This window comes from Myotis nattereri, assembly GCF_964212035.1.
Source record: "Myotis nattereri genome assembly, chromosome: 17".
Lineage (NCBI taxonomy): Eukaryota > Metazoa > Chordata > Mammalia > Chiroptera > Vespertilionidae > Myotis > Myotis nattereri.
The window spans coordinates 31,571,571-31,598,357 of NC_138092.1; the positions used below are offsets into that span (position 1 = coordinate 31,571,571).

Genomic DNA, 26,787 nt, shown 5'->3' on the forward strand with positions numbered 1-26,787 from the left:
AATTATTTTTTTTGGGGGGGGGGGGACACCACACTTCTACTCAATTAAGAGAAACATTTACAAAAAATATATATTTTTATTGATTTCAGAGAGGAAGGGAGAGGGAGAGAGAGAACATCAATGATGAGAGAGAATCATTGATCGGCTGCCTCCTGCATGCCCCACACTGGAGCTTGAACCTGCAACCCGGGCATTGCCCTGACCGGGAATTGAACTGTGACCGCCTGGTTCATAGGTCGATACTCAACCACTGAGCCATGCCGGCTGGGCAAGAGAAACATTTTTAACAGTACAGAGGTCTTTTGTGTTTTTCACACGTGTCATGCCATGAATTCATAGGGAGTGGGTTCCAGCAGCTCCGGCTCCTTTCCGTCGGTTCTCACAAAGTGTGCTCTCTGGGTGGAGCAGGCAGGGGCTTCAGTTGAGCCAGGTGCCTTTCCCTTTGGCTTCCTTCTTTTCTGGTTTTCCCTCCCACGGTTCAGGAAGCTGTCTCGGCTCTTAGCGTGCTTAATATGCTCAACGCGTACATTAATCCTCTTGGCAAGAATCTTGCCCTTGTTTGTTGCAGGGGTGGGGAACGTTTGGCCTGTGGACCATATGAGGCCTGTGAAATCATTTGGTCTGGCCCTGCCACGGCATTAGGGGCGAGTTATTTAAATGTTTGACCAAACATAGCAGGCTAATTCTTAAGTTGATAATCCCGTATGGCCTGCAAATGATGTTATAAATAACCAAATGGCCTTTGGCAGATAAAAGGTTCCCCACCCACCCTAACCGGTTTGGCTCAGTGGATAGAGCATCGGCCTGTGGACTCAAGGGTCCCAGGTTCGATTCTGGTCAAGGGCATGTACCTTGGTTGCGGGCACATCCCCAGTGGGGAGTGTGCAGGAGACAGCTGATCGATGTTTCTCTCTCATCGATGTTTCTAACTCTCTATCCCTTTCCCTTCCTCTCTATAAAAAATCAATAAAATATATTTTAAAAAAAAAAGGTTCCCCACCCGTGGTTTACAGCAATGCCCACTGCATGCTGGGTAACACTGTAGACTCCCAGTTTTGCCATGGTAATATTTGTGGGGCATTCCTTTTTGAACAGTGCCCATTCCCTTGATGTCTACAATATCACCTTTCCTGCAGATGCGCATGTATGTAGCCAAAAAACGGAAAGGCCTAGAGAACATATAGCCGGTGCCTGTCCCCTTTCTCTTTGTGGTAGTCATTTTGGAGAATTACTGGGAGATGGAGGTTCCAGCTGAAAAGAAAGGGTAATTGCTTTTATATCTCCCCTTTTCTTGTCTTAGGAGGTCCTTTTCCCTCTCTCCCCTGCTGCAGGTCTGGTTGCCCCCACCCTTCTCCTTACTGCACAGCTTAAAAGGGCAGATCTGATTGTGACGCCCCTGCTGAGCTCTGCAATGACTCCCTAAAACCTTTGGGGTGAAGTCTAGAGCTCTCCTTGGTTCTGACCTAATCTACTACCTCCCAAGCCCACCGTTTGTATAAGGAAGGAAGTACCTACTGAGCACGTTCTATATGCAAGGCTCTGTGCCCATGGGAGTGGGTGTGGGGGGGGGGGGGCGGCGACAGGTACTAACCGACAAGACACAGCCATTGCCCCAGAGTAGTTCACAACCCAATGAGCAGATAGGACAGGAATTCATTATAATTTAATGTAAACCGGTTTGATGGAGATGGAAAACCAAGGAAGGTCAGCCAAGCCATCCTTGGGGGGATCAGGGAAGGCTGAGGAGGAAGATGGGCCCACCCTCCATGTTCCGCTCGGTATGAAATCACTTGCAGGAGCCTGCACTCACCGGGCTTTGAAACCTCCGGACCTCTTTGTTGTCTCTTGGGAGTACTTCTCACCCTTCCTGTTCAGATGAACTCCTGAGCCTACTCAAGACCCAGGGCAGCAAGAATCATTCCTTCCTTTATGCTGCCACAACCATGGGCTTCTTGAGGATGGGAGCTAACCGTGGTCTCCAAGGCTAACAGAGAATCGGGTACATAGCAGACGGTCAACAAAACGTTTGCTAAAACCTAGCTACACTTGCTATCTTTGGGGGGCCACAGGGGCCTAATTGTAGTCCTGGAGGCTTTCTTTTCACCTGATATCTTGACTTTCGGGATCTTGACAGTTGCCAGCAAAAGCTCAGAGCAAGTGGCTCCATGATGGGTGGAATATGAAGAGTGAGCTTCCCTGTCCAACTAGGTTCTTTCCCTTATGAGCGAGGGATGTTGTGCTGTTATTCCAGTGACGCAGGGCATGCTTTTTACTTGTCTATTTCGTGTTTTCTTTAGACTCTAAATATGGCCCCTAAACATCCATGCCTCTGTTTTTCTATATATTTTCCATGACAGTACAGCTTCGTCATTTAAAGGCAATGTATTGTTTGGAGCTCACCAAAATTATGTGGATGCAAATTTGGTAAATGATGAGTAAGAAAGCTTTTAGTGGGAAAAAAGAGATAGGGGCTCTACAGAGAGTTATTTTCTATGACTTGCGAACAAGTTCTGAACAGTGTCAAAGATGAGTTCCAAAAATGCATCCAAGTTTGTTCTCAACACTGGAATTAGTGTAATGTATGTGATATTTTTAAGTTCACAACACGTGGAAGAACAGATAGGGAGGTGTTCCAAAGTTGTGGTGATTTTCAGTTGTTCTGGCTGTGCAAATGACACCTCCCCCCAAAATATTATAGGTTGATACATGTGGCTTTGTTCCCAAACAAAGACAAGTATTTATTTGTCTAAGGACTAATATAGCTGAACTATATAGGTCGGTTAGCACTAGTTTGAGTTCTTGGAAGAGACTTCTCATTCATTCATGGGTCCAGAAAGCCTTTTTGTAATGGTATTTTTCTCAGCTGCACCCACCCCATTCTTTAATGCCCCACTATTTCCCAGATCCCTAGAACCTTTCACTTCCTCTGGCCACAGCAAAAGACCCCCACAAATCACCATTTTCTGTTACCACTAAATCCAACTACCCACCCATTAGACTGTAAACTCCAATAGATCTTTAAATTTGTTAGCCTCAGCTAGTGTGGGGAGGAAAACAACCCATTGAGCTTACACTCCTCTGTGAATGACCCCGTCCCTTATCTCTCCCTAAGGTATTTGCATACTTAAAAGGAAAGCTTGTGAATTCAAATTATTCTCTTTGGGAAAGCCTCAATAGTGAAGCAAATGGAGAGGAAACATTGGAGGCTAAAGGTGGTGGGGGGTGGGAGTTGGGATTTAAGTAGGCCAGAGCTGCCTAGGACTGTGCCCCGAGGCGTTCCGCTTCTCAACGCCCCTCGAGCTCCATGCCTACACCACGTTGAAAAGCTTAGAGACGTCATCATGGCTGTCTGGACCGAGGCAATGAGGAGGGGGATGAATCAGAGAGGGCTGTTTGTTCTCACGTTGAGCTTTGGATGCACTATTTTTACCACTCCCCCTGTATTTCAAAGAGAGGTGTCCTAACCTTCTAGTTAAATAGACAGGTCTCCTCAGGGTCACTTAATATTATTTGTGGATTAAAGGTTAACTCATTTACTTTCACTGTATGTAGATGCCATATTTTTAGCTTGTAATCTGACTTGAAACATATGCACATCTGACCATGAGCTGGGGTATAGTGTAAAAGAAAATTCTTTTTATGCCACTTTTATGTTCTGTAATATAGTCAGGTACTAGTGGTTTCTTTGTAGACATTGTGTTCTCCTCTCTCCCCCTCTCCCTCTCTCTCTCTCTCTCTCTCTCTCTCTCTCTCTCTCACACACACACACACACACACACACACACACACACACACACACACCAAAGCATCCCCTATATGCTTTCACTGAGACATATAAGCTTATTGGAAATGTAAAACTAACTTCAGAATTCTGATTCTTGGTTTATGATATGAGGCTATAGAAAGGTAGAAGCTGACTTCAGTGTTTTCCAAATTTTTAATGCCAGAATTTTCTGTGGTGTCAATGTTCTCTGCTGTTTATCTAGAAACCCCTTCAATGAATCATTTACCTTTTAAAAAACACCACTCAAATATACGGGGCTGGGCAAAAGGTTTACAGTTATGAGCACATGAAATGTTTATTTTTATATTATTTATTAATTATTGTATTATTTATTTGTGTTACAACTACAAACCTACTTTTGCCCACCCTGTATGATGAAAGCCCAAACTAGTGCATTGCAATAAATGATAGTGTAATGTAACAAATATTTAGAAAAATTATTACTAATGTAAGGAAAATAAATATTTTAGTGATTAAGTCTAGGATACTCAAACTTAGTTATGGAATACTTGTAGTAATTACCAAAATACTTTTGATCACCCTTTTGTTCAAATAGAAATATTGTGATTATTAAAGTCTCAGCACGACAGGTGGTGAATGAAGAGAAAGTATATTTTGCATAGTTTTGTAATTTTTCTGTTTACTCTAGAGTCCAATAATACAAAGTCATTTTACTCTGTTATCTATTATAAAACTATCTTTGGTTGATATAAGCTCCTTTCTTGATTTAAAAATAAATGTCATCTTTAACCTAATAAAATCACCTTAAAGTGTACAATCGTTGACAGCTTGCAAGAATTATAACTGCTCGGTGTTTTGCACATACAAGGTGCTTGATAAATATCTGTAGATCTATCTCCTAAAAGGAAAATTAGTAAAAGACAAATTCATTATTTATTTTGCACCAGGAAGAGAAATAGAATGAGGCTTGATTATTTAAGGCTAGGAGATCATATGAAAGTGCTATTTTGCCAAAGAATGATTAAAACATTCCAGTCCTGACACGTTTAATAATGGGAACACACAACCTATTTCTTTGTTTCATAACCATCGCGCTGTCTCTCCCTTTTTTGGCGTGGCAACAAATGCAACAAAATCGACTCCATCTAGTTAAACTTTTTGATTTGGTCGTGGACGCGAAGTTCTGTCAACTAGGAGGCAAGAGAAGCAATGCGGCGAGGCAGGATAAATGTACGTATTTGAAGTGGCATGCGTCCATTCTAAATAATTTCATGTGGGAAAATAATTTCAAGTTGAAGGGTAATTACAGAGAGACCTCCGAAGCCCTCGAGCCGCGGCCGGCCGCGGAGCCTGGGAAACCCTCGCCGTGGCCGGAGGACCGCTGCCGGCTCCCCGCCGCCGCTTCCTGCCCCGGGGCGGCGCACCCGGACTCGGGGAAGGCGCCGCGCGGGGAAACGTGGCACCCTCTCCAGCCCGCGCCCGGGGCGCAGCCGAGTCGCAGCCCAGCGCTCGGACGAGCCCGGCCAGCGCGGCCGTGCGGTAGCCGCGCACCGGCCGGCGGGAAGATCCGCCCGCAGAGCCGGCGCCCGCCCGCGGACGGGAAGTGGCGCCCGGCCCGCCCTCCGCCGCCCGCGGCCCCGCGGCCCGGCGGCCCCGCGCCGCCCCCTTTTTCTCGGCCTCTCCCTCGGCCTCCGCCACCCCGGCCGAATTCTTGCATAAATTATGCCAGGCGCGCCTGACGTCAGGTGGCGGCGCGCGGGCGCGGGCGCGGGCGCGGCGCGGAGGAGCCGGCGGCGGGCGCGCGCGGCGTGGCGGGGGCGCGCAGGCGCTGGCGTGCTGGGGCCGCGGCGGCGGCGGTAGCGGCGGCGGCGGCGGCGGCGGCGGCGGCGGCGGCGCGGGGGTTGAGCCGTGGTAGTGCGGACGCGCTCGTGCTCGGGAACTATCGGATTAAACTTGAATCGAGTGAAATTACACAAAGGAGCGCCGCTGAGGAGGCGGCCCGGGGACCCGGAGACCCTGAAACTCGCCAGAGCCCCGTTCGCTCCCGGCCAACTCCGCGCCCGTGGATTCAGCCCCCCGGCCGCGGCCGCCCAGCCAACTCCGGAGCCTGTTCTGCGTTTTGTTTCTCCCTCGGCACCGGGCAGCGGAGGAGCCCGCCCGACCGACCGAGCCGGTGAGCACGAGAGTTCGCCGGGCGCCTGCGGGAGGGGCGGCGGCGGCGGCAGGAAATCGCTCCGGGCCGGGGCCGGGGCCGCGCGAGGAGTTGGGAGCGAGGAGTTGGGCGTGTGCGGGGCGAGGGGCGAGGGGCGAGGGCGGGCGGGGGCCGGGGCCAGCGCAGGAGCGCAGCGCCGCCGGTGCCGTGTCGCTGGCGTCGCCGCCCGCGGGGCCCGAACCCGCGCCCCGAGCGCCGCCCGGCGCCCCAACTTTTGCCTGCGTCCGCGGGGCGGGGGCGCGCGGTCCGGCCGAGGGTCACTTCCTCGCATGTAAATGGCTTTTTGTTGTGCTGCCGGCTTCGGGGGGGCGGGGGGAGACCGGAGGGAGCGTGTCTGCGCGCGGGGGAGCGCGAGCGTTTCCTCCCGCCGGCCTCGAGCACGAGTTGCCGGCTCCATTCGAAAGAAAAAGGAAGGAGGAAAAGTTGGGCTCCAACTCCAGTGCGAGTGGGCGATGGGCGCGCGGGCGCGGGGCGGCTGAGCGGCGGCGGCGGCGGCTCGGGGACGGCGGCGACCCCCGCCTCCCGCCCCCGCCCCCCGCTCCGGACCGACCACGCCGCGCTCGCCTGGAGCGGCGGCCGCACCGGCGCGAACAAAGTGCGTCCCTCCTGGCGAGGCGGCGCCGCCCGCGCGGGGACGGCCACCGGGCGAGGTGGGTCGACGGCGGGGAAAGTGCGCGGGGTGCCGCGTGGGGCGGGGGCCGCGTGAACACGCGGTGCTGGGGGCGTCCCGGTCCCAGCCCCAGCCCCGGCCCCAGCCCCAGCCCTTGACGGCCGCGGGCGCGGAGTTGCGAACCCGGGGCCTGGGGCTCCCGGGGCTCCCTGGCGGCTCCCAAGTACCCGAGGAGAAGAAAGGGAGCGGGGCCAGGGAGAGCGCGGCGCGGCGCGGAGGGGACCCCACCTTGCTGAGCTGGCCGGGCCAACGGCGGCGGCGGCTGCATAATAGCGACTCTAACCACCCCCCCCCCCCCGAATGCAACTCGGCTCCCCCACCCCCGAGCCCGCCGAGGTGGGGGTCACCAGGTGGCCCCCGAGGTGGCCCGGGTGCGCTCTGCCCCCGCAGAAATCCCCGGTTCGGAGCGTGAACGGCGGAGGTGGCCGGAGGCCAAGCGGTCAGCGGGGAGAGGAAGGAGGGCGGCAGGGGACGCGTTGTTTGTTTGGTTCGCACCGGGGACTGAGCTCGCCGGGGGTGCGGGGGCGCGGGCACCCCGTGGGCTGCGGTGCCGGGCTCAGCGTCCGCTCGGGGCCAGCGCGGCCCGGGGGCGGGGGGAGGAGGGCGGCTGACCCGGGGCGGGAAGGGGGGGGGGTCGGGAGGCTCCGGGGAAAGAGCCGCCGGCCCCGAGCAGCCATCATTACCGAGCCGCCTTTCTCCGAATGGCTCTGCCTCGAGGAGCCCAGCGCCGTGGGAGCGCACCCCAAACTCCCGGCCGGCCGCCTGCTTTGTGAGCGCCCCACCGGAGCGGGCGGCGCGGGGAGTGCTCCTGCTAAGGGTCGGACGGTTTTCCCGGAGGTCACTTTTGGAGATTGTTCACGCCTCGATTTTAAACTAGTTTTTCCCCCCTCTCTGAACAGACAATGGACAAAAGAAAAGTAGCAACCCACATGGAGAGTTTCCTTTTGAATTGCTAGAATTAGATACACTATCCAGCCCTCCACTTGCTGAGTATACTTTTTAGTTTCCCATTGTATATTATCTAACAACCGGTTTCAGGAACTTATCTTGAAATATGTTCATCTTCTGGGCTTGATTTCTGGGATGTATTAAATATTTTAATTTATTTTTAAAGGCTTATGTAGGAGAAGGCCCTGGTTTTTATTTTTTAAACATACTAATTTAAGCCGTTTTTGCAGTGGGCAATACCTTTCACAGAGGTTGAGTGTATTTTCTCTCAATCCTCTCCTAATAAGGGGAGGGGGAGCACTCACTATACGTAATAATCAAGTAGGAAAAAAACTTGCCTTTATTTCCTCACAGACCTATTCTAACGATGACAAAAACAAAAATCTTAGTGACTGTGACCTTAGCAGCTCGGGAACCTGCTTTTTCCCAGTTATATTCCATTTAGATTGTAGTAGTGTGTAAGTACTGGGTCATTCTTATTTCAGAAATAACTTGAGCAGTGATTTCATGAAGTTGAATCGTCTCCCAGCCCCCAGAGTACATCTGTCGCGGAGTGTTTTTGTCTTGCTGTTGCACAACAGAGCCCTACAGTCTTTACCCTAAAATGGCAGCTTTCATTTGACTGGGGCCCATTCATTGACAATGATAATAAAGAGGCTGAAAGCTAGATGCTTGGGGCACGTGGTTTGCCTTTCTAGGTGATAATAAGTAGGAGACATTTTATGTCTTCCAGATTTGCTCAGGAAAAGTTTATTTTCCCTGAAAAAAAATCTGTAATGTAGAAAAAAAGTTACTAAGTAAACAATTTGGAAGTGGAAAGCGGCTTGCAGCAAGTTTTAGGAATTACATTTTCTTATTTTGCTAAATAGTTGAAATATGGCGTCTCTCTCCCCCCGCACCCCGTTTTGGTAACCTGATAAAGGGACATAATGGATCTTTGGGGGCTTTAACAGGTGAATGTCCTCACCATGCCACTCAGGAATTGTTTTCTAGCATTATGGACTTTATTATTTATATTTTCTTGATATTTTTCATTTTTTTCCCTCAGTGCAAGCCAGAAAATTGAAGCTTGATGAATTCTATTCTATGTTTTTTGAGATTAAAATGAGTTTCTAGATAAGAAATGAATAATAATAATAAAAGACTGGTATGTAAATTCCAAATTCTAGTTATATTGTTTTAATCAATGGACTTATTTTTAAATTAATTTTAAAAATTACTTTTCAGTGTCTTAATGCAGAAGTCAAGGTAGAGAAATGATACAGGTTGTGTATAGGTAGGTAATGGTTGAAAACTCAAACATTACTTTCCTCTTTTGAGGAAAAACATACGCCCTCCCTCCCCCCCCCAGGTGAAAATATAGAAGTCATGTTTAAAATAACTCCTGTAGTAACTTAATTTAAAAATAGTACATACATAGAATCACCTGCACTTGATCTAGTTTTTAATCTGTTCAACTTACAGAACCAATTCCAAACTTTTTTCATGAGAGTGTTACTGATATTGAGTTAAAGTGAATACATGAGGAGTACGTTTACGTACTGTATCAAAGAAATGTTACCATATTTTCTTCCTACAGATACAGTCAATATAATGTTTACAGTGTAGTTTTTAAGCAGTTAGGTCAAGAGAAAAATAATATTTTGCTCAAAGAGCGAATGCAGTCTGAGTGCTCTTATGTACATGCTGTGTAACTCATAAGAACAACCTACAGGCCAAGGTTAGAGTCATTATTTCAAACTTAGGCTTATAGCATTTTATTCCCGATGCTTAAGAAAGGCTGCCTGCCGTCTTCTCCCTGTAGATAACTTGGATTCAGCCACCACTGGCAAGCTTTCAGCGTGTGAACGACAAACGAAGGGACAGTGCCTTCCCTCAGAGAGTTTACCGTCTGGTAGGAGAGAGGATTCTATAGGTAACCAAATACGTTTCACTTTTAAGATTAGCTTTGGAGGTAGTGGTTACCTTTTGTCCTTTGTTATCCATAGATGGCCTTTTGAGTTTGATAGCAGACACCGTGGCCATCTTATAAACATCTATAAATAAGGCGTCACAAGAATAAAAAATGCTTAGTCAGGGCTGAGCAAAGTGACTGCAGAACCAAAAGGCCCTTAAACCTTTAGCTTTGTAATAAAGTGTTTTACTTCCAGTATTCAAATGCTTTATAGATGTAAACAAGCGCTAAAATAGATATAGGTCACATAGCTAAATTCACTAAAAAAGCATGGAGAAGGAGCCTTTTGGGTGATACCGAGATGATGTCGGATACACATTGGCCCTGTGTGACTCTGTCTTTTTCATTCACATGGACACATTTGTGTATCTTTTTTTTTTTTTTTAACAAACTATTTTACTTTTTATGCTATTAGAAAATCAGAATTTAATACTGTATCTTACCAGATTTCTAAAGCCACTATACCTTTGTTAGTTTGAGTCAGAAATTATTTTTCCCTCCGCTAGGAAACTTTATTATTTTGTGTTAGTTCTAAAAACAAAACAAAACACAAAAACCCTAATATTTAAAGGTGATGGATAATATAGAATATAAAATAAATTGTGAGTAAATGATCACTTAATTTTCCTACAAAAACCTGAAGATGTGATGACTTACTTTAATTTGGGTGTTCCTCAGGTCAGGTTGCAATTATGGCAGAAGTCCATAGCTGACTGTGGCGGTGGTTAAGAGCTGGGAAGGTAATTAAAAACACTACTACTGCCCTTTTATTATTTTACTTGTATCAATATATTAAAAACCTTAAAGGAAATTTCACCTGTAGGATACAAATAACAGTAATAGGCAATCATAACGATATTGTGAATAGAAATTTATCTTACAATCATTAAGGAATCTTTGGATATTTAGAGTGTGAGAGACCTTAGAGAGCTGGTCTAACTTTCTCATTTTACAGAGTAAGAAACTAAAGCCCAGGGAGATTAATTAAATGAGTTGCCTCTGGCTGGTCACCCAGTTATTGTGGAGCTGTCTCTGTTCGCAGCTGTCTTCCCGTGCCTAGCTCAGTGCTCGTGCAGGGCGCGTGCAGGGCCGGCCCGGGGTTTGTCTCTGTAGGATCACTGAGCTGGTGCTGGCAGAGTCCAGCTCTCTCCCTCTTATGTTCTGACTCAAAGTACCTTTTGGGTTAAGAATCCTACAACATCTGCTAACATAGCCCCTAAAGGTATTCTTAAGCCAACAGTAATTTATTTGCCTCGACTGCGGAAAGGTTTGGAGGGGTTTTTGGGAGGGGGACGGTGGTGGTGTTGATTATCCATCTAAAAAAAATGCAGAGATAATTATTCCAGGATTTGATTACTGTTTTCACTTTAGAAGCATGTATTCATTACCATAACTTGATTCCTGTACCTTTTAACTAATGTTAGATAACTGCAAACATGATAGTTGTCTCAGTAAAGCATTTTTGGAGGCCTCTGTTTTGTTTTTACTTGGAAAGTTAAAGACGGTCTTTTAAAAAATAAAAAATAAACGTAATATAGAATAGTAGCGAAGAAGCAGAACTTGGTGGTAGCAAAGGGCTGATTGGTCCTTGGGCGTGCTTGGCTTGCTTAGGCCAATGTGGAATCAGCAATTTATTGGCCGTTTTAGCCTCACACTACTGCTGTAGGTGTCACCTTGGCTCTAGTGGCAAGTGACTCTGGACTGCAGTCAGTTTTCCTGTTTCGTCTGTTTTCTTGTTCACCGATGCAGGTATTTATTGAGTACCTGCTACCTGGAAAGTGCTGGGTATGTATGAGGTACATACAGTGGTGCCATGAGAAGACATGGCCGGCCCACACACAAAATAAATAGAGCTGCCTCAGTATCATTGGTCATGGAAACCAGGACGAGTGAGGGCGATGTGGGGAAGTGGCTTTAGCACTGCCATCCAAATGATGGTAGAAGGAGGAAGGAGGCAGCACTAACCAGCCCGAGGGAGAGGCCCTGTGTTTGAGGTCAACAGAGAGCAGCTAGATGCAACTCAGGAGGCAGGTGGAGGCCAGCATGGGAAGGAATTTGGGATTTTTGGAAAAGCAGCAGAGCCACCGATGAGTGTTAAGCAGATGTGAAGACTGAATTGGTGGGTGGGCAGAGGAGGGAGGACAGGGATTGGGAGCAGCACCATGCCTGCTGTTGTGGTCCAGGGGAGGGGAAATAATGGTTGGGACTAGAATGGTGGCCATGGGGATGGAGGAAAATGGACAGATTTGAGAAATATTTAAGAGGTTCAATGAATAGGACTTGAGGATGGATTTGTTCTCAGGCAGAGGAAGGTATCAGGGAATGTAGGTTTCTAGTGTGTTCCCTGCTTGACTGGCTGGTGATGCTGTTCATTCCCTGAGGCAGGGAGCTCCTGGGGAGGACTAGATTTGAGGAGGAAGTTCATGAATTCTTGTAGCAAATGACTGATGTAGCCACTTAATGGACCATGGTGCCATTGCTAGTAGCATTCCTAAACTTTGCAAGATAATATGCTACTAACTTTGCAAGATAATATGCTAGCTTCCCCCCAAGATGTTGGTGCATGGTGTGCCCACCCAGGATTGCTGGTGGGTCAGTGAAATGGAGGGGAGGGAACCTTGGTTACCTGTGTAAGGTGTGACACTCCCTTTGTTCCTTGCCTACTGTGTAGCACTTTGCTTATTCCTTGCTTACCATGTAGCGCCTTGTGGGAGCTTGTTCATCATAGACTGAGGCTAGCATCCTGTGGTAAGCAGACTTTGCTACATTCTGTTCTTCTGTATCTCCACATTCTGGAAGCTGCTTTCTTTTGCTAGTTACATATTGGGACAGGGTCCTTGGGCTCCCAACAGTGGAGCCCAAGGGAGTTGTATTTTAGGAGCTGGTTGCAGTTATACATGGGTGTGGTAGGAATGAGTACATTACTTAAATAATTGTGGGAAAAACCATCTTTGGTCAGAACACTCACCTGATCTTTAGTATATATGTAAACTCTTTTTATGTGTGAAGGATCTTAAAAGCCACTTTGTTCATTTATTATAAAAAGGGGATTGTATGACATGGTTGGTAGTAAATGAGAGATGCTAACTGATAGATCCAGAACAGAAAAGCTTCTAGTTGCCGACCTTAATATTCTGTGAAAGAAGTTATGGGAACCCTGAACATTTATCTTGAAACAATTTATTGAGGGAAGTGTTTGCATTTTAGTTTTTTGCCAGTTTGTGTAGGAGACACTGCCATCCATTTATTTTTGTGATGTGTCAGACTTTGACCTTGGTTTGCATATATATCCTTCCAGGGACTTGGGACTCATTATCTTTGGATGGGGTCTATTTCAAAGGTATTTTTATGGGTATTGTTCCTGACTGGCCTTTCTGGTGGCCAGTATGAATTGGTCAGATCCATCAGGGTCCTTTCTGTCTCCTTCAGGGTTGGCAAGATCGTGCGGCTTTACAGGTTAATGTCGGGACTTAGGTTGTAGGGACATGCTTCATCGGCAGGTTTTACTTTCACCGTCAGTGGTTTTGAGGGCTGTTTGAGTAAGTGTAGGGGTAGTAATATTCCCATATGGTGGAATCAAAGAAAATCTGGGGGTGCTGACTTGGCTTCAGATGGGCTTGTGCCAACTACTCTGTAGCAATTTGCTTCTAATGCATTTTCTTCAACTTGCTAGTTTTAAATTTTTCAAAATTCTTGAAAAATATTTTCTGTTGTTTGTTCCCAATCAACAGTGTATTCTTATGGCCTAAGAAATCATTGCCTTTTCAAAGGTGTAAATACTAAATGGAAAGCTGCATGCAGGTTCCTGTGATGTGGGTTTTAGTGGAAGAATAAAGAGGATGTTTATTTAGGGCTCGCTCTCTCTCCCACCCCCACCCTTCAGCAGTGGCCCAGAGGCAGCAGATTGGTTTTCCACCATGTGTCTCATCCACACGGGGTGGGAGGGTAGGGGGTGGGCAAAGAGCCACTGTCACTGTGCCTTTGTGTAGGGAAAGGCAGGGAATTAAACACGTGTGTTAGTTTTGACATGTTACTTACTCTCCCTGATATCGTCCACTTAAAAGTCAGAGGTTTCCACACTATATTTTATTTGCATTATATCTGATAAAGGGACGTGATACCTCTGTATTTCACCCCCCTCCCCCCAACCCAGTTCTGTGGCCAGCTGGGGGACTTCTTTAACTGATTAAAGAGTCCGTTCTCTTTTTATCCTTCTGAAAGAAATAAAACGTTTTTAGAACCTGTTCTGTTGATATTTAAAACATAGTTATCAAGTGTACATATTAGTTTAACACACCTAAAAACTATCGCCTTTAACATGATACTAAGCAGGCAGATAGTGAGAAGTCCCTTGCAGTACGCATGCCTTTAGTTTCCTGGGCAGTGCTTCCCTTGCAATAAGTGAATAATAAAATCAATTTGAGCACAGATGCATGATAAAAAATAGGCCTTAGTTGGTGATGTATTTTAAAGTGTATGTGTTTGGAAATTACTTTATGTAAATATGAGACTAACAGAATATTGAAACTGTTAAGCCCAGATCCTCAAGGTCAACTTAAAAAAAATTCTCTTGCAATATTTTATATTCTTGTATACATGACCTTGCTTGTGGTTGGAATTCTGCTTCGGCCAATTGTAGGCATGTTGATTTTGTCATAAAAGTCATGCAGACTCATCTTGAGAATTTAAAAATCTCGATTAAACAGTGTTTATTTTCTCTGCTAAGGTGTGTGTTGGGGCAGTCAACTAAAATAGTACAGAAATAACACAACAGCAATAAAAATAACAGTAACACCCCTGACGAGGAACAGTCATCGAGCGTTTCCAGTGAGACAGGCATTATGCTAAGTGTTTTCACGGACTGTTTCAGTTACTCGTCAGAACAACTCTAGGAAATGGGTAGAATGATTATCCTGTTTTACAGACAAGGGTGCTTGGGCTGAGAGGTTAAATCGCCCAGGGTCACACAGCCCCAGCAGGCAGTGGAGGAGGAATTTGAATCCAGGTTGGTCATTCTCCAGAATCTGTGTGTGCAACCATTGTGCCGCCCTGCTATTTAGCGCAGCTCTGAGGCTTGCGTCGTTGCTGCCTTAATAGGGAAAGGCCCATTCAAAGTACCAGCAACACCCTGTAATCCCATCTCATACCCTATTGCTGTGTCCTATCAGCCCAAGTTATTTCTGTCCACTCTTCCTCTGCTCGTGCCCGTTGTATTCGTGTCTTGGGATGCTTGGCGCCTAAGATGACCAAGTTCCATGCCTATCAACCTTAATTTCCCCCTTCTTCCGTGAGGAGAACAGTTTTTGTGGAAGTTTTATTCTGTGGCGGCTGAGACCTTGAGTTGTGACATCAGACAGATCCGCAAGTGAATCATAAAAATGGAAATAATATTATCAATCTCCCGGGATGTCGGTGGAAGATTAAAGAAGGTACTCGACCTGAAATACTTAGTATAGCTGTCAGGCATATTTGCTGAGTAGTTACTAGCTCACTCTTAATCAAGGAACTTATCAAACCACGTATCTTGATTTTTGTTTTTGATTTAGAAAGGCCCCCTAATCTCGGATTATGGCTAGGGAGGAGCGAGTGGCCTACATTGGTGATTGGCTGCATCACGCTTTCTCAGGAGTAGACACATCAGTGAATATCTGCATGTGCCTTTGTTCTGGGGTGTCTCTAGGTGTCGTTTCTTAATCCTCTTGGCCACACAGAGGTGCTTCAGACAACGCAGGCACTAAACACGACAAATGTTCAGGTGCAGTTCTTTTCTAGCTACGAAGATGCTCATCTCCTAACTGGATTATGAGTGTCTTGCAGATGAACCAATCATTCCTCCTTTCCCCCCAAACCTGCAGTTTTTTAAAAATGGGTGATGCTGTCCTAGACAATTAGGGGTGGGACGTATTCAATCCTTCTGGAAAGTTTGACCAGAGTGGTACAAGGAGTTCTCAAAGAACATGTGATCCAGTCCTTTCCCTCCATATTTTGTTTGTTGCTGAAGAAAGAGAGAAGATGGGATCTCAAGTGAGAGTAGCTTTGGGGTTGGGGTCTCAGATTTGAGTCGCAGCCAGAGGGTGAGAGGAGGTTCTTCTGGAAGGGCAGTAGGCTGGGCGGCTTCCTGGGACCCCTCTGCTGTCCCCATTGGCATGAACATGGAAGCAATGGGGCGCGGACAACTTCCATTTCACATTATTCTGTGTTATTGTCAATTACAAGGGATTCTAAGGGAGAAATGAGAATGGAGGCACTTGGGAGTTTCTGTACTATTCTTCCATATTACAAAGTTGAAAAGTTGTTATTAAAATCAAAATGACAGGGACTGTAGGACTTGATCTCCACAGCTGACATTTGTGGTCTTTGTGTGCATTTGCATTTTGCTGAAACTATGTACATACCTGTCTTCACTAAGCATCAAAGTAGGATTCATCAAAATGGTGAGGTTGGCACAGTAATTGCCACTTTATGGGCGAGGAAATGGCGTTTTAGAGATTGTTTGATAAGTGTGCCTGGGAGCCATTGGTGGGGGAGTTGGGACTCAAATCAGGATCGTAATAGGCAGCTTAAACGGGGGTGAAACTCCAACAGAGAGAAGTCAGTAGGCTTCTGTCTTTAAAAAAAAAGATAAAATCCCAAATCTGAATACTACTTAGCCTCATATCCAGTGGTGAGATATTTCTAGATTTTGTACAGGTTTACAGTTTTTCCCCTTCACAATTGAACAAGCTGTCAATTAGCTTGAGTACCGTGAGCTTCTAGTTATAACTTAAATTTTGCTATTTTTGGTGCACTTAAAATTTTAATTTTTGTCTTTTTTAAATTGATTTTTAGAGAGAGGGGGAGGGAGGGAGGAAAAGAGAAAGAGAGAGAGAGAGACATTGAGAAAGAGAGAGAAACATTGATCTGTTCTAGTTATTTATGCATTCATTAGTTGATTTTTTTTTTTTTTATTGTGCCCTGAACTGGGATTGAACCCACAACCTTGGCATATCGGGATGATGCTCTAATCAACTGAACTACCTGGCTAGGGCCTTAATTTTTGTCTTGATGTATAAAATTTCAGAGCCAAGTTGATCACCAGAATTAGCATTTTAAGTTTTCTGTTTTCCCTCTCATTAAAAAACAAAAATAAAAATCTGGGCTGGTGTTTGAAACAAACTTGGAGTTTATAAGACCTTGTGGCTAGTTCCGTTCAGTCGCTCCGGTTCACAGGATAAGAAGAACTCTGTCTGTGTGCTGTCAAATGAGGACACCACACGCCGACGTAGGTAATTTCCCCGCGCCGTTGAGCCCACGGTGGTGGTGCAGCTGCTGGGACTGAGTTGCTGGCTGGCAGGCAGGGCCATCTTGCTGCCGCTGGAGTACGTGCATCATCGTGGCACTGCCTGGGTGTGGGGAACAAAAGGCAGTGTCCTGTTCGGTCCTGCACAGAAGCCGAGGCTGTGGCTCACACATGGTTGACATTGAGGCCCGACTGTCCTTCTCTGTGCTCAGGCTTTTCAGGACTTAGGGAAATGCCCACACCATTGGCATTACCCGTTGTGGATCGTTGCAATTCCACTACTACTACTGCTACTAGTCGCTCGGTAGACTGAAAATGACTCTTGGCTACCTTTCTTCCTCTAAGAAAGACAGCTTGGGCTAGCTCTTGAACTCGTAAGCGCTCTGATTTGTGCCACCCACACTAGCCTTGTTGATTCAAAGCCATCAGTGTTCATTTATATCCCTGTGGAATCTTCTCGTGTAGCTCTTACTCCTCCAGTATTCTGTTTTGTGAAAGGAACCCCAGCTTCCCAACATTTGCACAGAAAATGCTTGTCCGCGCGTTCTCGGACAGAAAGCTAATGGGAAGCAGTTGCTACTTGTCGTTGCTGGGGAGGAGGGAACAGGCAGCCCTGAGCCTGGCCTGCTGCGTCGATCCTGCAGCTTTTCCACTGTGCTCTCATCTTCCCTCCCCCCCTCCCAGGACTCGGAGGCACAAGGTTGCTTTGCAGATATAATGCAGCCATTGGTGCTTAAGTAGGAAGCTGAGCTGGACTCAGTGTTTTCATCTGTTTTCTTCAAGGGACCGACACAATGGGTCTGACAGATGATTTTGAGGATCTTATGTAATTATTTAAAAAGTTCACCTGGTAATAAGAGAATTACTGATAGGCCTGGCCAGTTTTCTCAGTGGTTTCGCATCAGTCTGCAGACGAAAGGGTCGCCGGTTCGATTCCTGATCAAGGGCACCGTACCTCAGTTGCAGGCTCAAACTGGAGGCAACCAGTCGATGTATCTCTCTCTCATTGATGTTTCTATCTCTCCCTGCTTCCTCCCTCCCTCTAAAAAAAAAGTCAATGGAAAAAATATCCTCAGGTGAGAATTAAAAAAAAAAAAAAAAAGTGAATGACTAATAAAATAGAGATTTATCAGGCCTTAGAATCAACACAGTCATCTGGAATACTTGTTAACAATGCAGATTTCTCACCCCCACACCAGTTTTACTGCATTAAAATCTCTGTGGGCTGTCTAGAAGCTGAACTTTTATCTAGGTGCTGCTGATGTTTTCTAAAGTTTAAAAAGCCACATGTTGAGGCCAATATGTTAGTTACACAATGAACATACTGTGGAAATAGAAAACAAACACTTAGCAACATGGTAACTCATATTCTTAGAATATTTCTTCTGAATTTGCAAGTGATGTTATTCTTTTTACACATAAATGAGTGAAATGCCAATTAATATAAAAGGTAAAGCTGGACAAAAGGTCAAGAGCTTGAAAGCAGTCCACTGTAAAGGTGGTGTTAACAGGGATGGAGAGCGGCATGTTTTGCATTTACTTGTTAAAGTTTTCATTACTGCCACAGAATAATCAAAAACTCGTTTTCTGTGTAGTTCTAGTTTATGTGCTACGAAAAGCAAATTGATTTAATATGCATCAGCAACAATTTTGGGGCAACCCATTTCAAGACAGTATTATTTCCTAGGGCATGTGATATGTTGGAAATGAGAATCATCTAAAGCAGCGGTTCTCAACCTGTGGGTCGCGACCCCTTCAGGGGTCGAATGACCCTTTCACAGAATAATTTTATGGTTGGGGGTCACCACCACATGAGGAACTGTATTAAAGGGTCGCGGCATTAGGAAGGTTGAGAACCACTGATCTAAAGGTAATTTGGTGAGTGGGTTACTGCTGTCTTTGAGGACTTGGTAGCATAATTCTACCTGACAGACAGGATGTCAGGTGGAAGGTGGAAGGAAGTCCACACACGGGGCTCTTTTTCAGCTCTCCTCCTCCCTTCCTTTCGGATTTGTTCCTCACAAACCACCCCATCCTCCCAGGCCTCGGCACAGAGGCACCATTGGGACCCTAGGCCTTCCCTCCCACGTGCTCTCAGCTCCTCATTCCTCCTCTTCCTAAACACAGCCTGCACTCGGGGTTTTCACCTTGGCCTTGTCTGGGGGCTAGCTCAGGCCCACAGCTTCAGCTCCATGCGATTAACTCCTAACTCTATTTTTATTTCTCGTATCTCCCCCAAACTTCTGTCCTGAATGTTCCCGCCTTGTCTGAAATCTGAAGTCTTCCTAACACGGCCTTCTTCCTCGGAAGCGTGAGGAAAGCCTGAAACGCCAAGCACAGCGCCTTTCTTGACCCTCAGCTCCCCATCTCAAGCCTGCCCTGGTGTCCTCTGTCCCCGGCTTCCTGCATCCTGGCCCTCGCTGCACGGCACGCTCCTGCTCTCAGTGGGAGAAGCGTCCTTGTGCCCCGGCATCCGTGTTCCTTCTGGTCTGTTGCATCCTCCCTGACACCTGGTTGGCTGCTGGAGCAGAGTCCCAGGCCTGCCAGGCCACTGCTGTCATTGTTATTTGTAGTGGAGAGCAGGGCAGTGACCGGTGTGGGGGGAACCCTCTCCCTCTCCTCTGCAGCCGGTGCCTCACCACTCTGAGCTTGCCAGGGCTCCTGTCCCTCAGCCCTCCCCTGGGGCACGGCTGCCTGCCGAGAGGGGCCTACCCCAGCTCTGCTCCTCGTGGGCCACCATGGGAGAGGCCTCTGCGTGCGGCAGGACCGCATGGGCTCAGGGTTGCAGCTGTGTCTCAGGTGGTGTGAGGTGCTCTGCACCTGAGGCCTGTCCCCTCCCTGCCTCCTCAGTGACAGGTACCACCCCCTGCTTGGCTGTCTCCCAGCTGTTTCAGAACGTGGGTGGAAGAAGAGGAGGTGAGAGTTAGTCAGTCTGGCCTTCTCAGATCCCATCACCACGTTCCTGGCAGCGGTGGGAGCATTTCCCCACTGTAGTGGCATTGTTTTGATGCGGCACTCTGGGTGCACTGTGGGTTAATCTGCTACTTTTGTAGGTCAGTGTGCAGTAATGTCTGTGTTATAATATTGTGCTGGAGAGAAAACTTAAAGTAGCAACTGGAATGGTTTTGGGAGGGATCTCTTGCTGAAGTGAGCTGTACTGGAGTGGGTCGTGTTAGCACTGAGGGACCATTCAGCGGCCCTGGAGTCCGGCACACACCTGGTCGGACAGCAGGCGGTCAGGAAGGGGTTAGGGAAGAACGGACCTGTCCAGAGTCGTGTTACAGTGAGCTCTGATGCAGGCTAGTCCTAGCGAGGGCTTTAACGGATGCAGAGATGTAGCAGTGACGACAAGGAAAAAATTCACTAACGTTTTTGGATTTACGTCTCTGAAGAGTAAATGGCAATTTTTGTGTAAGGCTCATGATAATTTTTTGTTTTGTTTTTGTTTTTAGAAACATGTATGTACCTGGTGAAAGTTATTTTATTAACTCCTCTCAAAGATGGAGAAGAAAGAATTGTGTGTGTGTAGACGGTTAGAGTATTCTTGCTGTCGTTTCGGTTTGACTTTCGTGCTTGTGAAGGGGTGCTTATGTAAAATGACAACTGTGCTCAGGTTCTGGGGGGATGCCAAGAAGATTGACACACAGGTGAGGGTGTGGGACAGAGTGGCACAGCGTGTAAGTGCCAACAGGTGTGATGCTGGCTGGCACAGTAGTAGAGATGGTGCGGCCAGCGCAGGGCTTGGCAGTGGAGGAAGAAATTAGGAAGGATGACTTGCACTCTCTTTTGATCGGGTGGAGGAACTGAAAAACGAACAAAATCATGGAGATACTGTGAGCCAAGGGTTCTGGCAGGAAACAGCCCAGAACAACCTGCAGGGGTCAGGGCAGGGACCTTCGCCCCAGTGTCCTCCTAGGGAGAGTGGGAGCGTGGGCAGAGGGACACACCCCGCCCGCCCCCTCCTCCTCTCAGCCTCCTGGGACGCCAGGAGGAGAGGGCCCGGGTGAGGGTGGGCTATGGCGAAATTGGAAGTTTAGACAGAGTAAGGTCCCGACTTACATTACGTGATGGAAATGGAGTTGAAAGGTTAGTTTGGCAACATGTGATGGATTGCAGTTGAAGAGGGACTAGAGGCAAAATGTCAGAGGCTTTTGAAATAGCCCAGCCCACAGGCAGAGGAGCTCTGACTATGGCAGGGAGAACTGAAGAGGAATGGAGAGGCAGGGAGTGGGTGGGAAGAGTAGCCTGTCCTTCGCAGGGCTCCAGCGTGGAGCTGAGAATGGCTTTGAAGAGAACTTAAGCTCCATATTTTGAACTTAGATCGAATTAAAAAAACAGAATACAATGAGGAGAGTAAGATGTATGAAAAGGTAAAAAAAAAAAAAAATCAATTAGAAGGGTTCCAAAATAAAGCTATTTCATGATGAAGTTGTACAATTTGTAAATCAAGATATAGCAAAATATTAAACCTCCAAAAAATATATATAAGTCAGGATCTTACAAAAAATGATTTTGGGATTATTTTCAATGCAGTTTGACTTTTACTTTTGTAAATGTCCTTACAACATTGACACAGAATAATAAGACAGAATTCTGTAGAATACTAATATTACTCTTTCAGAGTAAAAACATTACAATGATGATTTGATTAGGAGCATGTAAGAAGGCTACATAAATACAGTTACTACAAATTGAAGTTGATCCGTTTATTCTAGTTCAGCTTTCTTGTGAATGTGTGAATTCCAGCATTGTGAAGAACTGTCTTATGTTTCATACTTGATCGGCTATGTGTGGGTATGGGTCTGTTAAAAAGACACATCAACATATTCTGTGAGAGAATACAGTAGAGAAACAGTTGCAGCCCCGTAGAAAAGCAGTAAAGGTTATAAGTAAGCAATGTATAGAAAAAAATTAATCGCCAATAAACATGAAAATTTCCAAATTAAGGAGTAAGAAGAGAAATGCAAATTAAAACTAGATACTTTTCTAATCAAATTAGTGAAGATTTAAAAATAATTTTGTTGCTTCCAGAATATAATGAAACCTGCATGCTCTCTGCTGTCCAGAGTTAAGTAAGTACAAATATTTTGGAAATAAATTAGGGAATATATGTATTGAGACCTTTTTAAATGGCTATTCAGTTGTATCAGTCATCTATCCTAAGAAAAACCCTGAAATCCACTCAACTACTATGAATAAGAAATCACGACATTTTTTTTTTTTTGACAGTGAGAAATTGAGAATGGTTAAATTTGTGCTGTACTTACATGTTAGAATATCATGAGGCATCACAAACCACGTTTTTGGAAAACAAAGAGTAAGCACAAAATAATATATTAACTGTGGTTCCAATTTTATAAATATTAAATCATAAGCATAGGAAGAGAGTAGGAAAAGCACAGGGGTGGGTAAAAGTAGGTTTATACTAGTAGTTGTATGAGAAATAGAGTTTATTCTTGCATTATTATTTATTAGTTATTGTATTATTTCCTAGACAAGCAACTGTGAACCTACTTTTGCCTCACCCTCTATCACTTTTTAAAATGAGCAGTTTCAGGGAATGGCAATGTCACTTAGTTAAAAGCTTTGATCCCAGAGTTAAACAGACCTGGTCTGAATCCCTTCCCAACCCCTTACTAGCTGTGTGACTGGACAAGTGACTTATTAGCTCTATGATGATCAGCAGGTTTTTAAACTTATCTAAGACCCGGTTTCTTCAGCTGTAACTGGGGGTGATAGCAGTACTTACCTCCTAGGCTTGTTTGGGTCAGTGCAACAGTGCATCTAAGGTACTTCTTTACACAGGGCTCGGTGCATTGCAGCATTCAATAAATGTCATTTTTTTTGAATTGCAGGTGGCTTTTATTTTAATCTTATTTTTTAATAATGGAAAAATTTTAAACTGAAAGGTACTTTTGTTATCGGGAAAAACTGCAGCAGCCACTCCAAGATGCCATCTGGTACCTTCTATGGAAAGAAGGACTTTGACAATTCTTCAGTATTTTGTGGTGGAGACAGGTACATTAAAAAAAAGTAATTTTAATTGGTTATATTTCTGAAACAAATACTCCCAACTTTTCTTCATAGGATTTTTTTTTCTTCTTTTTTTTTTATATATAACCTAAGCAGTATTTGGCTTTTTTTTTTTTTTAAAGAAATTATTTTCTGGATTTAAAAGCCCCCCCTCTTTTTTTTTTTTTTTAAGTTTTCTGAAGTCAAAGAAAATAATCACGTTTTTAAAATTTTCTATAGATGAAATATGAATTTGGTTAATATTAACTGCACATTTAGCACTCAAATTTCAGACATATCTAGTGCTAGCTTCTGTACATCTCACCTAATTGTTTAAATATGTGAGCATGATTTTGATATTTGTGAGTTGGAGGAGAAAACCCTTGAGACTTTCCAGCGTGAGTTAAAAGGCTTAGTGTGTCTTAGAGTCTGTTGATGTGAGCTGGGAGGAAGACTTGAGCATCTGGAACCCTTTCACCTTGCAGTGGTGTCTTTCTCATAGAAGAAACACATTTGGGCTGCACACAGGCTGGAGAAATCTCAAGCTACATTTTCTTCACAGGAGGGTAGCAGCTTTGCACTTACAGCAAGATAGCTTCAAAGCCTGGTCTCCTGGAAATGATGCTACCTTTCATTTACCTCAAACATTCTTTATTATATTTTTTGTAGCAAAGAGGAGGCTAAGAAAAGGAAAAACAGACAAGTTGTTAACATTGTTTCCAGTTAATTATGAATAAATGGGTTGATGGTAACATAAAACTTGAAAACCATGGAACCCCAAATATATGCAAATACATTTTATTATTGTACTTAGTCAAATCTCAGATCGTACCAATTGTAAGATAGGCCTTATTTCTGATATATTGAAATGTATCAAAAGTATGACTTAGAATCAATGAAATAATGTAGTGAGTAAAAATACAACAACAAAAAACTTTAGGCCCTGGCCTAGGTTGTGGGTTTGATCCCTGGTCAGGGCACATACAGGAACCAACCAATGAATGCATAAATAAGTGGCACAACAGATTGATGTCTCTTTTTCTCCTTCCTTCCCTTCTCCCTCACCGCCCCCCCCCCCCAAAAAAAATCAGTTTACAAAAACAAACAAATCAACTTCAGCTTGCAGTCATTTGTATTTTTCAGTTTTGTTTCAAAAAGGAGAATTGCCTGAATACATCTGAAATTGGAATTTAAGCCTCTGATCGCTAGCTTCTGGAGCCATATGTTGCTTTAATCACACCTGGTGCCACCACTGATACACCTTGCTCCGTACGTTGTGAGTTCAGCATTGATGGACTCATGAATCAGGTATTTCAGCATGACTCTGCTTGGCTACTGGGCCTAATATAAGCAGACAGTGGGTGACGTTTTATAGTGTTAATCTGCCAGACTGCTGTCAACACATTGGGTACCATAAAGCAGTGTCACCAAGACTGTTCCACCAGAGTGATGCCAGAATCTATAAAACTCACAGTGAAACAAGAAATGTACTACTAAGCACTAAAAGCCTGATTTAACAAACAGTCAAGTATTTGAGTATAGATTCTGAGCTTAGTATGAGGCTCGTGCCTATGTTGTACATGTGCAAAAGTAGTAAAATCAGTGGTTTTTGTTTATAAGAAGTTTTAAAATCTTATTACTCAGTGATACAAAGCAAGGAAGGGTCGCCTTTAATTTTTTGTATCTAGGATACTTTGAGAGGAATTTGCATGAGATAGTGTGAGGCCAGTATAGAAAGCGTACAGGGGAGGCAGACTTCTCCAGACACAAATGTAGACCTCTTATAACGATGTCCGAGGCTCCTCCTCCACCAACCACAAAAAAAGAAAAACTTCAGATAAAGTGATAGCAGTGTGAAGATTCATTCCTTGAGTGCATAATCACAGAGCAGATAGCTTGGCATAGAGGCTACAGCCAAGAGCTCTGGAGTTAGTCAGCCTGGGTTAAAAGCTTAGTTGTGACACTTAACTACTTTGGGGGCTGTGGGCAAGTTAATTAATCTTCGTGCCTCAGTTCCCTCACTTACATAGTGGGGTTAATAATAGTACCTCCTTCATTGTCTGGCACATATCAGTCATTCATTAAAATGAGCAGTTACTTCCCTGGCTGGGTAACTCAGTTGGCTAGAGTGTTATCCTGATACGCCTAGGTTGCAGGTTCGGTTCCTGGTCAGGGCACATAGGAGAATCAACCAATGAATGCATAAATACGTGGGACCACAAATCGATGTTTCTCTCTCTCTCTCTCTCTCTCTCTCTCTCTCTCTCTCCCTCCCTCCCTCCCTCCTCCCTCCTCCCTCCTCCCTCCTCCCTCCTCCCTCTCACCCTCTCTCACCCTCTTTCTCCTCCCTCCTCTCCCTCTTTTTCTCTCTCTAAAATCAATAAAATTTTTTTTTAAAAGAGCAGTTGTTAATATTGTCATGGCTTGCTTTGTATCTTCTTTTAAAAAATATATTTTATTGATTTCAGAGAGGAAGGGAAAGGAAGAGAGAGATGGAAACATCAGTGATGAGAAGGAATCATTGATTGGCTGCCTCCTTCCTCCCCCCCGCGCCCCCCCCCGCGCCCCCCCCCCGCACTCCCCCTCCCCCCCCACTGGGGACCAAGCCTGCAACCTGGGCATATGCCCTTGACTGGAATTGAACCTGGGACCCTTGAGTCTGCAGGTTGATGCTCTATTCACTGAGCCAAACCGGCCAGGGCACTGCTTTGTATCTTAGTAAAGAGAATCTGAAAGTGAGAGGTGTAAAGATTTGAGAGCCTTGGTGTCTGTTAGTATGACTGGAGGTTTCAAATAAAGATGGTAGATAACGTTTTTCTTGGCATCACAGCTGCAACTTGTGAGCAATTAGTTATTAACATCTTGAAAAGAAAAGATGGAAAGTGTGATTAAGGCAGCTACCTGCAGAGCATTTTGCTCATGATATCTTGGTCAGGGTTTTCTGGATTTCCCCTTGTGTCATGTGGTTAAATGAGGAGTGGTTGCAACATGACAATGTGAGTTTAGGTTATAACAAGTGTAGCATGTAATGAAATCTCTGTTTTATCACATAGATTCCTATGTCTTAGCGATATAACCAAATATTATAATTTCACCAATAAATTATATGACCATCAAGAAGAACTGAGGTGATTTCAAAATTGCCAAATATTGATATTTTAACTGTTTTGTTTTTAGTCACCTGGGGTGAGCCAGGACAATGTGATAGGTCCTGTTTTATTACAAATTCTCCCCCCCCCCCCCCCCCCGCCAGGACTAGGATCGCCTTTTGTGCTGTAACCAGCGTCTCCTCTTCCCCATTGCTATGGAATATATCCCAGCTCCTCTGTTTGCTTCCTAAGAGCCTTCTCTCTACTGTTGAGTGGGGTGGGGGAGCTCATAGAAAACGAGAATAAGAAATAGGGCAGGACTTGAAGGAGCTTACAGCTGAATTAACTTTCATTTCCCCTCCAACCCCATGCTGCACTGACTTCTAGGATCCTCTCTCACATTCTGCTCTCAGCCATGTCATGGGTTAGGTGAAGGGTGAAGTGGGCTTTTTTCTGACTTGTGGTTCATAGCTGGAGGTTAGGAGGGAAACTAAATACTGATTTGATACTTGGTGATTGCTTGCCTTAGCCTCTTTCCAACCACATTGGCAGCTTTGCACCTTCACACATTGTGTTAGGACATTTCTAGAAGCGTCCGTCTTATGGTACCAGCCAGTGGCTGTTCTGTAGTAGGCATGTGCTGGCTGACAGGTCATGGGACTTTTCATTTGATGCTCTGCTGAGACTGTGTGTGTGTGTGTGTATGTGTGTGTGTATGTGTGTATTTTATGAGGCCATGGAGCCTTATTTATTTATTTTGTTAATCCTCACTCGATATTTTTCCATCGATTTTTAGAGAGAGTGGAAGGAAGGGGGGGGGGAGAGAAAGAAACATCAATGTGAGAGACACATGGACTGGTTGCCTCCCACACTATCCC

The 26,787-nt window shown here is 45.4% G+C and overlaps 1 protein-coding gene and 1 pseudogene across 2 annotated transcripts in view; one reads left to right on the forward strand and one right to left on the reverse strand.

The window, feature by feature from the left end:
• Nucleotides 1-320: 320 nt before the first annotated feature.
• On the reverse strand, nucleotides 321-1,219 carry LOC308533571 (large ribosomal subunit protein eL21-like; annotated as a pseudogene). The gene is made up of 2 exons: nucleotides 1,001-1,219; nucleotides 321-561 (listed from the first exon to the last, which is right to left on the reverse strand). The product of its transcript is annotated as a large ribosomal subunit protein eL21-like (transcript).
• A 4,370-nt stretch (nucleotides 1,220-5,589) lies between these two features.
• The window catches only part of CHD7 (chromodomain helicase DNA binding protein 7), a 181,205-nt gene continuing 160,007 nt past the window's right edge, over nucleotides 5,590-26,787 (forward strand). The window contains exon 1 of the mRNA XM_081111504.1: nucleotides 5,590-5,918. The gene's annotated coding sequence lies outside the window, so the exon portion shown is untranslated. The remainder of the gene's footprint in view (nucleotides 5,919-26,787) is intronic.